The 15880-nt window shown below is 48.6% G+C and overlaps 4 non-coding genes across 4 annotated transcripts; all 4 read right to left on the bottom strand.

Moving 5' to 3' along the window:
* Window positions 1-254: 254 nt before the first annotated feature.
* Window positions 255-337, bottom strand: trnal-cag (transfer RNA leucine (anticodon CAG)). The gene has a single exon. It is a non-coding gene; the product is annotated as a tRNA-Leu (tRNA).
* A 4030-nt stretch (window positions 338-4367) lies between these two features.
* trnal-cag (transfer RNA leucine (anticodon CAG)) lies at window positions 4368-4450 on the bottom strand. The gene has a single exon. It is a non-coding gene; the product is annotated as a tRNA-Leu (tRNA).
* A 4031-nt stretch (window positions 4451-8481) lies between these two features.
* trnal-cag (transfer RNA leucine (anticodon CAG)) lies at window positions 8482-8564 on the bottom strand. The gene has a single exon. It is a non-coding gene; the product is annotated as a tRNA-Leu (tRNA).
* A 4031-nt stretch (window positions 8565-12595) lies between these two features.
* On the bottom strand, window positions 12596-12678 carry trnal-cag (transfer RNA leucine (anticodon CAG)). Its single transcript has one exon. It is a non-coding gene; the product is annotated as a tRNA-Leu (tRNA).
* Window positions 12679-15880: the final 3202 nt, after the last annotated feature.

Here is a 15880-nt window from a genome sequence, read left to right as displayed (position 1 = left end):
TTCCAAAGGGGTAACCTGAAGGAATAGGGGCCTGAAGACACGAGGCATTCTTAAACCAGCACTGGGCTGCACGGCCTTCTGTTGTGATCAGGTTATATTCGAGTGAAAAAGCCAGAGCATCCGCTTCCATCCTATGGAGCACGAGCTAAATCGGAAGAGGCAGGGGATACACCTACGCCTATCGGCGCACGTTCCCCGCGGCAGGCTGCTTCACCCATTTGCACCCGACTGGAGACGGCACTGAGCAAGCTTTTTGTCAGGAGTGGGATTCGAACCCACGCCTCCAGGGGAGACTGCGACCTGAACGCAGCGCCTTAGACCGCTCGGCCATCCTGACGCTGGCCCCTAATTCCGGGGCGGTCTGATGAGCCACCGCGATCCCACTACGCTCCTCGAGTATCGCACTGTTATTAATACTACATTGTGACTCCAGCATTAAAATGTTTGGAAAATGTGTCGGCTTTTATAATCCAGTGTAGAGCAGCATGTGATGATTTGTGCTACAACACCAAGCGCTCAAAGTGACGTCTGCGTTTGTCGTTGAAACTTTCAACTCTTTCATCACTTATGTAGGAAATAAAAAGAGCCGTTGTGCGCCACGCGCAGAGCGGCCGTCAGCAGAGTGGCGCAGCGGAAGCGTGCTGGGCCCATAACCCAGAGGTCGATGGATCAAAACCATCCTCTGCTACGTGTGTCCTATGCATGATTCATAATCATGCCATTGGGTTAGCAAAGTGCCTTCAAATAGTCTGCATCTCCCTTTCTTTAAGTTCTGTCCTGAGTTTCTCTCTCGTGTGTGTTTGTGCAAGCTTGACACTTGCGGGACTCTTTAATCTTCACCAATACGGAGATGACCAAATGTGTCTTCGGTTGTTCTGAGGTCTTTGATAGTTTCTTCGAATGCTTCAACTGAACCTCGAAATCGAAGCAGTTATGTTTATATTGATTTCTCGCGTTAATCATTACGAACCAGGAACAGCCAGCACACTCGGTCGCATTAGTAATTATGTCACGTCTCTACTTAGCAGAGCATTCAAAGGCCCACTGGAAGTAGTAAAGCACTAAAACACTGCAAAACTGAACTCGGGAAAATCATACTGGGAGCTCTGAGCGATGTCTGCATCCAAGCCATCCAATACGGACTCTGAAACCTTGGAATATCAACACTATGATGCGCTACCTTTTACCTGGAGCAAAACGATGGAATTAGAAGAATGCTTACCGCAGGATACAACTGTGCCGCTGTTATTTGGAGCACGGTTTTCACTTGCATGAAAACTACAGCAGAACGTAGAAGGATGATCACTGAGAAGTCCACAATGCTGAGGAGATTGTAGGTCATACATTTCAATGATTACTGACATTTGCGCTGCTGGAGGTACAGTAATCAACAAAGAACAGGGTGTGCTACTCTCGAATCCGGTCAGCACATGATGAAAAGCCAGGAAGTATACCTTGTCAAATTGCCGTCAACAGGGACAAGTTAACCACCTGCGCCACCGGCGCCCGGCTAGCTCAGTCGGTAGAGCATGAGACTCTTAATCTCAGGGTCGTGGGTTCGAGCCCCACGTTGGGCGGTGCCCGTCTCCTTATTAACAAAGTTTCCCGCTCATCCTTGAACCTCTTACACCTCGATGGTACCGAGCACTGCGTTTTAATGCACAGGTGTGATCAAACTGAGATGAAAAGGGCGTATCTAGCTCCTTGCCCGAGAGATAAATCAAAGGTTCCGCAGATAATCCCTTGGCTCCGGTCACCCGGACGCAGATAGGAGCTGCAGCCATCATAACTTGTATGAAAACTAAGAAGAGCTCCTGTCTATTTACAGTTTCATTTACTCTAGCGTTTCCTTAAACATTGCGTGTACGAAGGCTAAGAAATTGGAGAGCTATTCTAATACAATAACTATTAGGAATCTTTTCGGCATAACAGTTTCACTGTGATTTTGCAGGTAACACGTACGTTGGGAAAACATTTTGAACGCGATCAATAACCGCACTGGAAAAATGTGGGAAAGAAAGGGCGAAAAGCGACTCTTCAACATGTGGAAATATCTTCCTGAGCGGAGCCCTCTTCTCGAAGCTCAACACTCTGCAAGAGTCACTTCTCCCAACTTGCGCCCGCAGGTTTCCGTAGTGTGCCTGCAAAGAGCCATCCGCTTGAGACAGGTGCACCTCCCGATTTCATTGAACTAAGCTAGATGCACAATTTCTAATGCAGCCTTCATCACAATAGACAGTTCATTTCTCGAAAGCTTGTCGTAAAAAAAGGAAACAAAGAACGAAAACGTATAGCTGACAATCTTCTGAAGATGCAGATTCAGCTTTGGGGAAATGGACATTTTATGTATGCAGATGCTTTTCAAGCGCTGGTTTTAGAACGTCGCTGTGCTTCCAGCATCCTTTTCAGCCTTCTAAACTGGCTACCGAGGTGCCGATCACATTGTAAAGCGGTTGAGAGGCCGGAGCTGCTCAAACCGCTCTTGCCGTTTCCCATCAATCAAAAGCACTATGTTGTTTCTTTGTATGGAAAGCTTTTCAAGTCTGGCATCGACACGCACCTTTCCTGAAACGTCCAAAAGGTGAATGCTTCGCAAAGAAATCCAGTCTACCTTCAGGGGGCATGATGTTGAAATCGGAATGAGCCCTGGGTGGGCTTGAAGCAGCAGCTGTTCAGTTAACAGCTGCACAGAAACGCACCCCGCTTGCTTTGTATCATTCGCAAGTTTGTGGTTAAAGAGTAAAAAAGGCTGGAATTCTTCTGCCAGCCGGCAGGATTTCTTCTGCACTCACCCAGAAAAGCCAAGAATTGTATTTCATCTTTCGCAAGCTGTATTTTCCAGGAGGAGAATGAATACTTGCATTAAACTGAATCAAGCCGACAGAGACGCACAGCCGTTGTTTTTCTCCATGGGAAGTTTTTCGTTAAGGAAAAACACCGTTGTCATTTTCTTGCCAGCCGGCGGTATTTCTTGTGCAGCGATGAGCCCGATTTGTATTTCGTATTTCGCAAGTTGTGTGAATTTCTTGAAGTTGAAAGTGAATTCGCTCCAGAAAAGAAATGTCCAGTCGCATGAAAGCCGTGGCTGTTTGTTAAACCGCAGGACAGGACAGCTTGCGTTCTGTTTCTCATGGCGTTCGCAAAGGCGATTCCTGCCTTTAAAACTGCTGTGTCTGCGACTGAAAGTGGCGTGTGTCGCAGCTTCTAAAGTCTTGTTGACGCTCCTCGATGTTGCTTTCTCTCTGCCTAAGGAAGTTCGATTGTCGCGTCGGAAGGAGGAGACCTAATCCTTCCAGCTTTAAGCCACCCTTCAGTCTTCTGAAGGGTGTCCGAGTGCTAGCATGTCATTTGGCTTTTTTGGGGGGGAAACGGAGAGCGACATTGAAAAAGGTTACCGCCGCCGCCTCGCCCTCCGTGTTAAATGATCGCAAGCCGGCGGCGGCGGCGCTCCCTGTAGTCGTGGCCGAGCGGTTAAGGCGAAGGGCTAGAAAGCCATTGGGGACTCCCCGCGTCGGCTCGAATCCTGCCGACTACGGCGCCCTTCTCCTGTCGCTTCGGCCTGCCCAGAAAAAGGCGGAGTGCCGTTTCTCTCTTCCTGCTTCTTGTACAAACGCTAAATCGCTTGGACCTGCTGCCTTGGAAGTAATGTCTTTAACATCCACCAGTGACATTTCACAGCTGGAAGCACACAGCCACGCTTTTGGCATTGGCATGTCTTGCGCCCTACTTCCAGCCTTTGAAGACCTAATTATTCAAACTGAAAGAACCGGCTGAATGAGTGTTTGCAGTGCACCAGGAGGAGCAGGGACCATAGCATTGGAGGGGTGAGGATGGCGGAGATGGAAACGTTTTCATGCGCTCCTCTGGGAGGAATGAAAAGAAAAGACGAAACCGGAAACAGTAGTAGCCGCAAGAGGAAGTGTCTTCAAGCGCCAAGCAAGCGCTCCTCGTTAGTATAGTGGTGCGTATCCCCGCCTGTCACGTGGGAGACCAGGGATGGATTGCTTGACGGCGAGCCAGGTTGCTTTTCTCCCATCAGATTCCAACCGCTAATGCTAACGCAGTGTGTGGGAGCTTACATGCTTTTCCTTTCCCGTCTTTTTCGGACGACTATTCCAAAGGGGTAACCTGAAGGAATAGGGGCCTGAAGACACGAGGCATTCTTAAACCAGCACTGGGCTGCACGGCCTTCTGTTGTGATCAGGTTATATTCGAGTCAAAAAGCCAGAGCATCCGCTTCCATCCTATGGAGCACGAGCTAAATCGGAAGAGGCAGGGGATACACCTACGCCTATCGGCGCACGTTCCCCGCGGCAGGCTGCTTCACCCATTTGCACCCGACTGGAGACGGCACTGAGCAAGCTTTTTGTCAGGAGTGGGATTCGAACCCACGCCTCCAGGGGAGACTGCGACCTGAACGCAGCGCCTTAGACCGCTCGGCCATCCTGACGCTGGCCCCTAATTCCGGGGCGGTCTGATGAGCCACCGCGATCCCACTACGCTCCTCGAGTATCGCACTGTTATTAATACTACATTGTGACTCCAGCATTAAAATGTTTGGAAAATGTGTCGGCTTTTATAATCCAGTGTAGAGCAGCATGTGATGATTTGTGCTACAACACCAAGCGCTCAAAGTGACGTCTGCGTTTGTCGTTGAAACTTTCAACTCTTTCATCACTTATGTAGGAAATAAAAAGAGCCGTTGTGCGCCACGCGCAGAGCGGCCGTCAGCAGAGTGGCGCAGCGGAAGCGTGCTGGGCCCATAACCCAGAAGTCGATGGATCAAAACCATCCTCTGCTACGTGTGTCCTATGCATGATTCATAATCATGCCATTGGGTTAGCAAAGTGCCTTCAAATAGTCTGCATCTCCCTTTCTTTAAGTTCTGTCCTGAGTTTCTCTCTCGTGTGTGTTTGTGCAAGCTTGACACTTGCGGGACTCTTTAATCTTCACCAATACGGAGATGACCAAATGTGTCTTCGGTTGTTCTGAGGTCTTTGATAGTTTCTTCGAATGCTTCAACTGAACCTCGAAATCGAAGCAGTTATGTTTATATTGATTTCTCGCGTTAATCATTACGAACCAGGAACAGCCAGCACACTCGGTCGCATTAGTAATTATGTCACGTCTCTACTTAGCAGAGCATTCAAAGGCCCACTGGAAGTAGTAAAGCACTAAAACACTGCAAAACTGAACTCGGGAAAATCATACTGGGAGCTCTGAGCGATGTCTGCATCCAAGCCATCCAATACGGACTCTGAAACCTTGGAATATCAACACTATGATGCGCTACCTTTTACCTGGAGCAAAACGATGGAATTAGAAGAATGCTTACCGCAGGATACAACTGTGCCGCTGTTATTTGGAGCACGGTTTTCACTTGCATGAAAACTACAGCAGAACGTAGAAGGATGATCACTGAGAAGTCCACAATGCTGAGGAGATTGTAGGTCATACATTTCAATGATTACTGACATTTGCGCTGCTGGAGGTACAGTAATCAACAAAGAACAGGGTGTGCTACTCTCGAATCCGGTCAGCACATGATGAAAAGCCAGGAAGTATACCTTGTCAAATTGCCGTCAACAGGGACAAGTTAACCACCTGCGCCACCGGCGCCCGGCTAGCTCAGTCGGTAGAGCATGAGACTCTTAATCTCAGGGTCATGGGTTCGAGCCCCACGTTGGGCGGTGCCCGTCTCCTTATTAACAAAGTTTCCCGCTCATCCTTGAACCTCTTACACCTCGATGGTACCGAGCACTGCGTTTTAATGCACAGGTGTGATCAAACTGAGATGAAAAGGGCGTATCTAGCTCCTTGCCCGAGAGATAAATCAAAGGTTCCGCAGATAATCCCTTGGCTCCGGTCACCCGGACGCAGATAGGAGCTGCAGCCATCATAACTTGTATGAAAACTAAGAAGAGCTCCTGTCTATTTACAGTTTCATTTACTCTAGCGTTTCCTTAAACATTGCGTGTACGAAGGCTAAGAAATTGGAGAGCTATTCTAATACAATAACTATTAGGAATCTTTTCGCCATAACAGTTTCACTGTGATTTTGCAGGTAACACGTACGTTGGGAAAACATTTTGAACGCGATCAATAACCGCACTGGAAAAATGTGGGAAAGAAAGGGCGAAAAGCGACTCTTCAACATGTGGAAATATCTTCCTGAGCGGAGCCCTCTTCTCAAAGCTCAACACTCTGCAAGAGTCACTTCTCCCAACTTGCGCCCGCAGGTTTCCGTAGTGTGCCTGCAAAGAGCCATCCGCTTGAGACAGGCGCACCTCCCGATTTCATTGAACTAAGCTAGATGCACAATTTCTAATGCAGCCTTCATCACAATAGACAGTTCATTTCTCGAAAGCTTGTCATGTAAAAAAGGAAACAAAGAACGAAAACGTATAGCTGACAATCTTCTGAAGCTGCAGATTCAGCTTTGGGGAAATGGACATTTTATGTATGCAGATGCTTTTCAAGCGCTGGTTTTAGAACGTCGCTGTGCTTCCAGCATCCTTTTCAGCCTTCTAAACTGGCTACCGAGGTGGCGATCACTTTGTAAAGCGGTTGAGAGGCCGGAGCTGCTCAAACCGCTCTTGCCGTTTCCCATCAATCAAAAGCACTATGTTGTTTCTTTGTATGGAAAGCTTTTCAAGTCTGGCATCGACACGCACCTTTCCTGAAACGTCCAAAGGGTGAATGCTTCGCAAAGAAATCCAGTCTACCTTCAGGGGGCATGATGTTGAAATCGGAATGAGCCCTGGGTGGGCTTGAAGCAGCAGCTGTTCAGTTAACAGCTGCACAGAAACGCACCCCGCTTGCTTTGTATCATTCGCAAGTTTGTGGTTAAAGAGTAAAAAAGGCTGGAATTCTTCTGCCAGCCGGCAGGATTTCTTCTGCACTCACCCAGAAAAGCCAAGAATTGTATTTCATCTTTCGCAAGCTGTATTTTCCAGGAGGAGAATGAATACTTGCATTAAACTGAATCAAGCCGACAGAGACGCACAGCCGTTGTTTTTCTCCATGGGAAGTTTTTCGTTAAGGAAAAACACCGTTGTCATTTTCTTGCCAGCCGGCGGTATTTCTTGTGCAGCGATGAGCCCGATTTGTATTTCGTATTTCGCAAGTTGTGTGAATTTCTTGAAGTTGAAAGTGAATTCGCTCCAGAAAAGAAATGTCCAGTCGCATGAAAGCCGTGGCTGTTTGTTAAACCGCAGGACAGGACAGCTTGCGTTCTGTTTCTCATGGCGTTCGCAAAGGCGATTCCTGCCTTTAAAACTGCTGTGTCTGCGACTGAAAGTGGCGTGTGTCGCAGCTTCTAAAGTCTTGTTGACGCTCCTCGATGTTGCTTTCTCTCTGCCTAAGGAAGTTCGATTGTCGCGTCGGAACGGGGAGACCTAATCCTTCCAGCTTTAAGCCACCCTTCAGTCTTCTGAAGGGTGTCCGAGTGCTAGCATGTCATTTGGCTTTTTCGGGGGGGAAACGGAGAGCGACATTGAAAAAGGTTACCGCCGCCGCCTCGCCCTCCGTGTTAAATGATCGCAAGCCGGCGGCGGCGGCGCTCCCTGTAGTCGTGGCCGAGCGGTTAAGGCGAAGGGCTAGAAAGCCATTGGGGACTCCCCGCGTCGGCTCGAATCCTGCCGACTACGGCGCCCTTCTCCTGTCGCTTCGGCCTGCCCAGAAAAAGGCGGAGTGCCGTTTCTCTCTTCCTGCTTCTTGTACAAACGCTAAATCGCTTGGACCTGCTGCCTTGGAAGTAATGTCTTTAACATCCACCAGTGACATTTCACAGCTGGAAGCACACAGCCACGCTTTTGGCATTGGCATGTCTTGCGCCCTACTTCCAGCCTTTGAAGACCTAATTATTCAAACTGAAAGAACCGGCTGAATGAGTGTTTGCAGTGCACCAGGAGGAGCAGGGACCATAGCATTGGAGGGGTGAGGATGGCGGAGATGGAAACGTTTTCATGCGCTCCTCTGGGAGGAATGAAAAGAAAAGACGAAACCGGAAACAGTAGTAGCCCCAAGAGGAAGTGTCTTCAAGCGCCAAGCAAGCGCTCCTCGTTAGTATAGTGGTGCGTATCCCCGCCTGTCACGTGGGAGACCAGGGATGGATTGCTTGACGGCGAGCCAGGTTGCTTTTCTCCCATCAGATTCCAACCGCTAATGCTAACGCAGTGTGTGGGAGCTTACATGCTTTTCCTTTCCCGTCTTTTTCGGACGACTATTCCAAAGGGGTAACCTGAAGGAATAGGGGCCTGAAGACACGAGGCATTCTTAAACCAGCACTGGGCTGCACGGCCTTCTGTTGTGATCAGGTTATATTCGAGTGAAAAAGCCAGAGCATCCGCTTCCATCCTATGGAGCACGAGCTAAATCGGAAGAGGCAGGGGATACACCTACGCCTATCGGCGCACGTTCCCCGCGGCAGGCTGCTTCACCCATTTGCACCCGACTGGAGACGGCACTGAGCAAGCTTTTTGTCAGGAGTGGGATTCGAACCCACGCCTCCAGGGGAGACTGCGACCTGAACGCAGCGCCTTAGACCGCTCGGCCATCCTGACGCTGGCCCCTAATTCCGGGGCGGTCTGATGAGCCACCGCGATCCCACTACGCTCCTCGAGTATCGCACTGTTATTAATACTACATTGTGACTCCAGCATTAAAATGTTTGGAAAATGTGTCGGCTTTTATAATCCAGTGTAGAGCAGCATGTGATGATTTGTGCTACAACACCAAGCGCTCAAAGTGACGTCTGCGTTTGTCGTTGAAACTTTCAACTCTTTCATCACTTATGTAGGAAATAAAAAGAGCCGTTGTGCGCCACGCGCAGAGCGGCCGTCAGCAGAGTGGCGCAGCGGAAGCGTGCTGGGCCCATAACCCAGAGGTCGATAGATCAAAACCATCCTCTGCTACGTGTGTCCTATGCATGATTCATAATCATGCCATTGGGTTAGCAAAGTGCCTTCAAATAGTCTGCATCTCCCTTACTTTAAGTTCTGTCCTGAGTTTCTCTCTCGTGTGTGTTTGTGCAAGCTTGACACTTGCGGGACTCTTTAATCTTCACCAATACGGAGATGACCAAATGTGTCTTCGGTTGTTCTGAGGTCTTTGATAGTTTCTTCGAATGCTTCAACTGAACCTCGAAATCGAAGCAGTTATGTTTATATTGATTTCTCGCGTTAATCATTACGAACCAGGAACAGCCAGCACACTCGGTCGCATTAGTAATTATGTCACGTCTCTACTTAGCAGAGCATTCAAAGGCCCACTGGAAGTAGTAAAGCACTAAAACACTGCAAAACTGAACTCGGGAAAATCATACTGGGAGCTCTGAGCGATGTCTGCATCCAAGCCATCCAATACGGACTCTGAAACCTTGGAATATCAACACTATGATGCGCTACCTTTTACCTGGAGCAAAACGATGGAATTAGAAGAATGCTTACCGCAGGATACAACTGTGCCGCTGTTATTTGGAGCACGGTTTTCACTTGCATGAAAACTACAGCAGAACGTAGAAGGATGATCACTGAGAAGTCCACAATGCTGAGGAGATTGTAGGTCATACATTTCAATGATTACTGACATTTGCGCTGCTGGAGGTACAGTAATCAACAAAGAACAGGGTGTGCTACTCTCGAATCCGGTCAGCACATGATGAAAAGCCAGGAAGTATACCTTGTCAAATTGCCGTCAACAGGGACAAGTTAACCACCTGCGCCACCGGCGCCCGGCTAGCTCAGTCGGTAGAGCATGAGACTCTTAATCTCAGGGTCATGGGTTCGAGCCCCACGTTGGGCGGTGCCCGTCTCCTTATTAACAAAGTTTCCCGCTCATCCTTGAACCTCTTACACCTCGATGGTACCGAGCACTGCGTTTTAATGCACAGGTGTGATCAAACTGAGATGAAAAGGGCGTATCTAGCTCCTTGCCCGAGAGATAAATCAAAGGTTCCGCAGATAATCCCTTGGCTCCGGTCACCCGGACGCAGATAGGAGCTGCAGCCATCATAACTTGTATGAAAACTAAGAAGAGCTCCTGTCTATTTACAGTTTCATTTACTCTAGCGTTTCCTTAAACATTGCGTGTACGAAGGCTAAGAAATTGGAGAGCTATTCTAATACAATAACTATTAGGAATCTTTTCGCCATAACAGTTTCACTGTGATTTTGCAGGTAACACGTACGTTGGGAAAACATTTTGAACGCGATCAATAACCGCACTGGAAAAATGTGGGAAAGAAAGGGCGAAAAGCGACTCTTCAACATGTGGAAATATCTTCCTGAGCGGAGCCCTCTTCTCGAAGCTCAACACTCTGCAAGAGTCACTTCTCCCAACTTGCGCCCGCAGGTTTCCGTAGTGTGCCTGCAAAGAGCCATCCGCTTGAGACAGGCGCACCTCCCGATTTCATTGAACTAAGCTAGATGCACAATTTCTAATGCAGCCTTCATCACAATAGACAGTTCATTTCTCGAAAGCTTGTCATGTAAAAAAGGAAACAAAGAACGAAAACGTATAGCTGACAATCTTCTGAAGCTGCAGATTCAGCTTTGGGGAAATGGACATTTTATGTATGCAGATGCTTTTCAAGCGCTGGTTTTAGAACGTCGCTGTGCTTCCAGCATCCTTTTCAGCCTTCTAAACTGGCTACCGAGGTGGCGATCACTTTGTAAAGCGGTTGAGAGGCCGGAGCTGCTCAAACCGCTCTTGCCGTTTCCCATCAATCAAAAGCACTATGTTGTTTCTTTGTATGGAAAGCTTTTCAAGTCTGGCATCGACACGCACCTTTCCTGAAACGTCCAAAGGGTGAATGCTTCGCAAAGAAATCCAGTCTACCTTCAGGGGGCATGATGTTGAAATCGGAATGAGCCCTGGGTGGGCTTGAAGCAGCAGCTGTTCAGTTAACAGCTGCACAGAAACGCACCCCGCTTGCTTTGTATCATTCGCAAGTTTGTGGTTAAAGAGTAAAAAAGGCTGGAATTCTTCTGCCAGCCGGCAGGATTTCTTCTGCACTCACCCAGAAAAGCCAAGAATTGTATTTCATCTTTCGCAAGCTGTATTTTCCAGGAGGAGAATGAATACTTGCATTAAACTGAATCAAGCCGACAGAGACGCACAGCCGTTGTTTTTCTCCATGGGAAGTTTTTCGTTAAGGAAAAACACCGTTGTCATTTTCTTGCCAGCCGGCGGTATTTCTTGTGCAGCGATGAGCCCGATTTGTATTTCGTATTTCGCAAGTTGTGTGAATTTCTTGAAGTTGAAAGTGAATTCGCTCCAGAAAAGAAATGTCCAGTCGCATGAAAGCCGTGGCTGTTTGTTAAACCGCAGGACAGGACAGCTTGCGTTCTGTTTCTCATGGCGTTCGCAAAGGCGATTCCTGCCTTTAAAACTGCTGTGTCTGCGACTGAAAGTGGCGTGTGTCGCAGCTTCTAAAGTCTTGTTGACGCTCCTCGATGTTGCTTTCTCTCTGCCTAAGGAAGTTCGATTGTCGCGTCGGAAGGAGGAGACCTAATCCTTCCAGCTTTAAGCCACCCTTCAGTCTTCTGAAGGGTGTCCGAGTGCTAGCATGTCATTTGGCTTTTTTGGGGGGGAAACGGAGAGCGACATTGAAAAAGGTTACCGCCGCCGCCTCGCCCTCCGTGTTAAATGATCGCAAGCCGGCGGCGGCGGCGCTCCCTGTAGTCGTGGCCGAGCGGTTAAGGCGAAGGGCTAGAAAGCCATTGGGGACTCCCCGCGTCGGCTCGAATCCTGCCGACTACGGCGCCCTTCTCCTGTCGCTTCGGCCTGCCCAGAAAAAGGCGGAGTGCCGTTTCTCTCTTCCTGCTTCTTGTACAAACGCTAAATCGCTTGGACCTGCTGCCTTGGAAGTAATGTCTTTAACATCCACCAGTGACATTTCACAGCTGGAAGCACACAGCCACGCTTTTGGCATTGGCATGTCTTGCGCCCTACTTCCAGCCTTTGAAGACCTAATTATTCAAACTGAAAGAACCGGCTGAATGAGTGTTTGCAGTGCACCAGGAGGAGCAGGGACCATAGCATTGGAGGGGTGAGGATGGCGGAGATGGAAACGTTTTCATGCGCTCCTCTGGGAGGAATGAAAAGAAAAGACGAAACCGGAAACAGTAGTAGCCGCAAGAGGAAGTGTCTTCAAGCGCCAAGCAAGCGCTCCTCGTTAGTATAGTGGTGCGTATCCCCGCCTGTCACGTGGGAGACCAGGGATGGATTGCTTGACGGCGAGCCAGGTTGCTTTTCTCCCATCAGATTCCAACCGCTAATGCTAACGCAGTGTGTGGGAGCTTACATGCTTTTCCTTTCCCGTCTTTTTCGGACGACTATTCCAAAGGGGTAACCTGAAGGAATAGGGGCCTGAAGACACGAGGCATTCTTAAACCAGCACTGGGCTGCACGGCCTTCTGTTGTGATCAGGTTATATTCGAGTGAAAAAGCCAGAGCATCCGCTTCCATCCTATGGAGCACGAGCTAAATCGGAAGAGGCAGGGGATACACCTACGCCTATCGGCGCACGTTCCCCGCGGCAGGCTGCTTCACCCATTTGCACCCGACTGGAGACGGCACTGAGCAAGCTTTTTGTCAGGAGTGGGATTCGAACCCACGCCTCCAGGGGAGACTGCGACCTGAACGCAGCGCCTTAGACCGCTCGGCCATCCTGACGCTGGCCCCTAATTCCGGGGCGGTCTGATGAGCCACCGCGATCCCACTACGCTCCTCGAGTATCGCACTGTTATTAATACTACATTGTGACTCCAGCATTAAAATGTTTGGAAAATGTGTCGGCTTTTATAATCCAGTGTAGAGCAGCATGTGATGATTTGTGCTACAACACCAAGCGCTCAAAGTGACGTCTGCGTTTGTCGTTGAAACTTTCAACTCTTTCATCACTTATGTAGGAAATAAAAAGAGCCGTTGTGCGCCACGCGCAGAGCGGCCGTCAGCAGAGTGGCGCAGCGGAAGCGTGCTGGGCCCATAACCCAGAGGTCGATGGATCAAAACCATCCTCTGCTACGTGTGTCCTATGCATGATTCATAATCATGCCATTGGGTTAGCAAAGTGCCTTCAAATAGTCTGCATCTCCCTTTCTTTAAGTTCTGTCCTGAGTTTCTCTCTCGTGTGTGTTTGTGCAAGCTTGACACTTGCGGGACTCTTTAATCTTCACCAATACGGAGATGACCAAATGTGTCTTCGGTTGTTCTGAGGTCTTTGATAGTTTCTTCGAATGCTTCAACTGAACCTCGAAATCGAAGCAGTTATGTTTATATTGATTTCTCGCGTTAATCATTACGAACCAGGAACAGCCAGCACACTCGGTCGCATTAGTAATTATGTCACGTCTCTACTTAGCAGAGCATTCAAAGGCCCACTGGAAGTAGTAAAGCACTAAAACACTGCAAAACTGAACTCGGGAAAATCATACTGGGAGCTCTGAGCGATGTCTGCATCCAAGCCATCCAATACGGACTCTGAAACCTTGGAATATCAACACTATGATGCGCTACCTTTTACCTGGAGCAAAACGATGGAATTAGAAGAATGCTTACCGCAGGATACAACTGTGCCGCTGTTATTTGGAGCACGGTTTTCACTTGCATGAAAACTACAGCAGAACGTAGAAGGATGATCACTGAGAAGTCCACAATGCTGAGGAGATTGTAGGTCATACATTTCAATGATTACTGACATTTGCGCTGCTGGAGGTACAGTAATCAACAAAGAACAGGGTGTGCTACTCTCGAATCCGGTCAGCACATGATGAAAAGCCAGGAAGTATACCTTGTCAAATTGCCGTCAACAGGGACAAGTTAACCACCTGCGCCACCGGCGCCCGGCTAGCTCAGTCGGTAGAGCATGAGACTCTTAATCTCAGGGTCATGGGTTCGAGCCCCACGTTGGGCGGTGCCCGTCTCCTTATTAACAAAGTTTCCCGCTCATCCTTGAACCTCTTACACCTCGATGGTACCGAGCACTGCGTTTTAATGCACAGGTGTGATCAAACTGAGATGAAAAGGGCGTATCTAGCTCCTTGCCCGAGAGATAAATCAAAGGTTCCGCAGATAATCCCTTGGCTCCGGTCACCCGGACGCAGATAGGAGCTGCAGCCATCATAACTTGTATGAAAACTAAGAAGAGCTCCTGTCTATTTACAGTTTCATTTACTCTAGCGTTTCCTTAAACATTGCGTGTACGAAGGCTAAGAAATTGGAGAGCTATTCTAATACAATAACTATTAGGAATCTTTTCGCCATAACAGTTTCACTGTGATTTTGCAGGTAACACGTACGTTGGGAAAACATTTTGAACGCGATCAATAACCGCACTGGAAAAATGTGGGAAAGAAAGGGCGAAAAGCGACTCTTCAACATGTGGAAATATCTTCCTGAGCGGAGCCCTCTTCTCAAAGCTCAACACTCTGCAAGAGTCACTTCTCCCAACTTGCGCCCGCAGGTTTCCGTAGTGTGCCTGCAAAGAGCCATCCGCTTGAGACAGGCGCACCTCCCGATTTCATTGAACTAAGCTAGATGCACAATTTCTAATGCAGCCTTCATCACAATAGACAGTTCATTTCTCGAAAGCTTGTCATGTAAAAAAGGAAACAAAGAACGAAAACGTATAGCTGACAATCTTCTGAAGCTGCAGATTCAGCTTTGGGGAAATGGACATTTTATGTATGCAGATGCTTTTCAAGCGCTGGTTTTAGAACGTCGCTGTGCTTCCAGCATCCTTTTCAGCCTTCTAAACTGGCTACCGAGGTGCCGATCACATTGTAAAGCGGTTGAGAGGCCGGAGCTGCTCAAACCGCTCTTGCCGTTTCCCATCAATCAAAAGCACTATGTTGTTTCTTTGTATGGAAAGCTTTTCAAGTCTGGCATCGACACGCACCTTTCCTGAAACGTCCAAAAGGTGAATGCTTCGCAAAGAAATCCAGTCTACCTTCAGGGGGCATGATGTTGAAATCGGAATGAGCCCTGGGTGGGCTTGAAGCAGCAGCTGTTCAGTTAACAGCTGCACAGAAACGCACCCCGCTTGCTTTGTATCATTCGCAAGTTTGTGGTTAAAGAGTAAAAAAGGCTGGAATTCTTCTGCCAGCCGGCAGGATTTCTTCTGCACTCACCCAGAAAAGCCAAGAATTGTATTTCATCTTTCGCAAGCTGTATTTTCCAGGAGGAGAATGAATACTTGCATTAAACTGAATCAAGCCGACAGAGACGCACAGCCGTTGTTTTTCTCCATGGGAAGTTTTTCGTTAAGGAAAAACACCGTTGTCATTTTCTTGCCAGCCGGCGGTATTTCTTGTGCAGCGATGAGCCCGATTTGTATTTCGTATTTCGCAAGTTGTGTGAATTTCTTGAAGTTGAAAGTGAATTCGCTCCAGAAAAGAAATGTCCAGTCGCATGAAAGCCGTGGCTGTTTGTTAAACCGCAGGACAGGACAGCTTGCGTTCTGTTTCTCATGGCGTTCGCAAAGGCGATTCCTGCCTTTAAAACTGCTGTGTCTGCGACTGAAAGTGGCGTGTGTCGCAGCTTCTAAAGTCTTGTTGACGCTCCTCGATGTTGCTTTCTCTCTGCCTAAGGAAGTTCGATTGTCGCGTCGGAAGGAGGAGACCTAATCCTTCCAGCTTTAAGCCACCCTTCAGTCTTCTGAAGGGTGTCCGAGTGCTAGCATGTCATTTGGCTTTTTTGGGGGGGAAACGGAGAGCGACATTGAAAAAGGTTACCGCCGCCGCCTCGCCCTCCGTGTTAAATGATCGCAAGCCGGCGGCGGCGGCGCTCCCTGTAGTCGTGGCCGAGCGGTTAAGGCGAAGGGCTAGAAAGCCATTGGGGACTCCCCGCGTCGGCTCGAATCCTGCCGACTACGGCG

Source organism: Lepisosteus oculatus, unplaced genomic scaffold (assembly GCF_040954835.1).
Source record: "Lepisosteus oculatus isolate fLepOcu1 unplaced genomic scaffold, fLepOcu1.hap2 HAP2_SCAFFOLD_39, whole genome shotgun sequence".
NCBI lineage: Eukaryota > Metazoa > Chordata > Actinopteri > Semionotiformes > Lepisosteidae > Lepisosteus > Lepisosteus oculatus.
The sequence above is the reverse complement of the archived record's forward strand: the minus strand, read 5'-3'. Positions and strand labels throughout refer to the sequence as shown.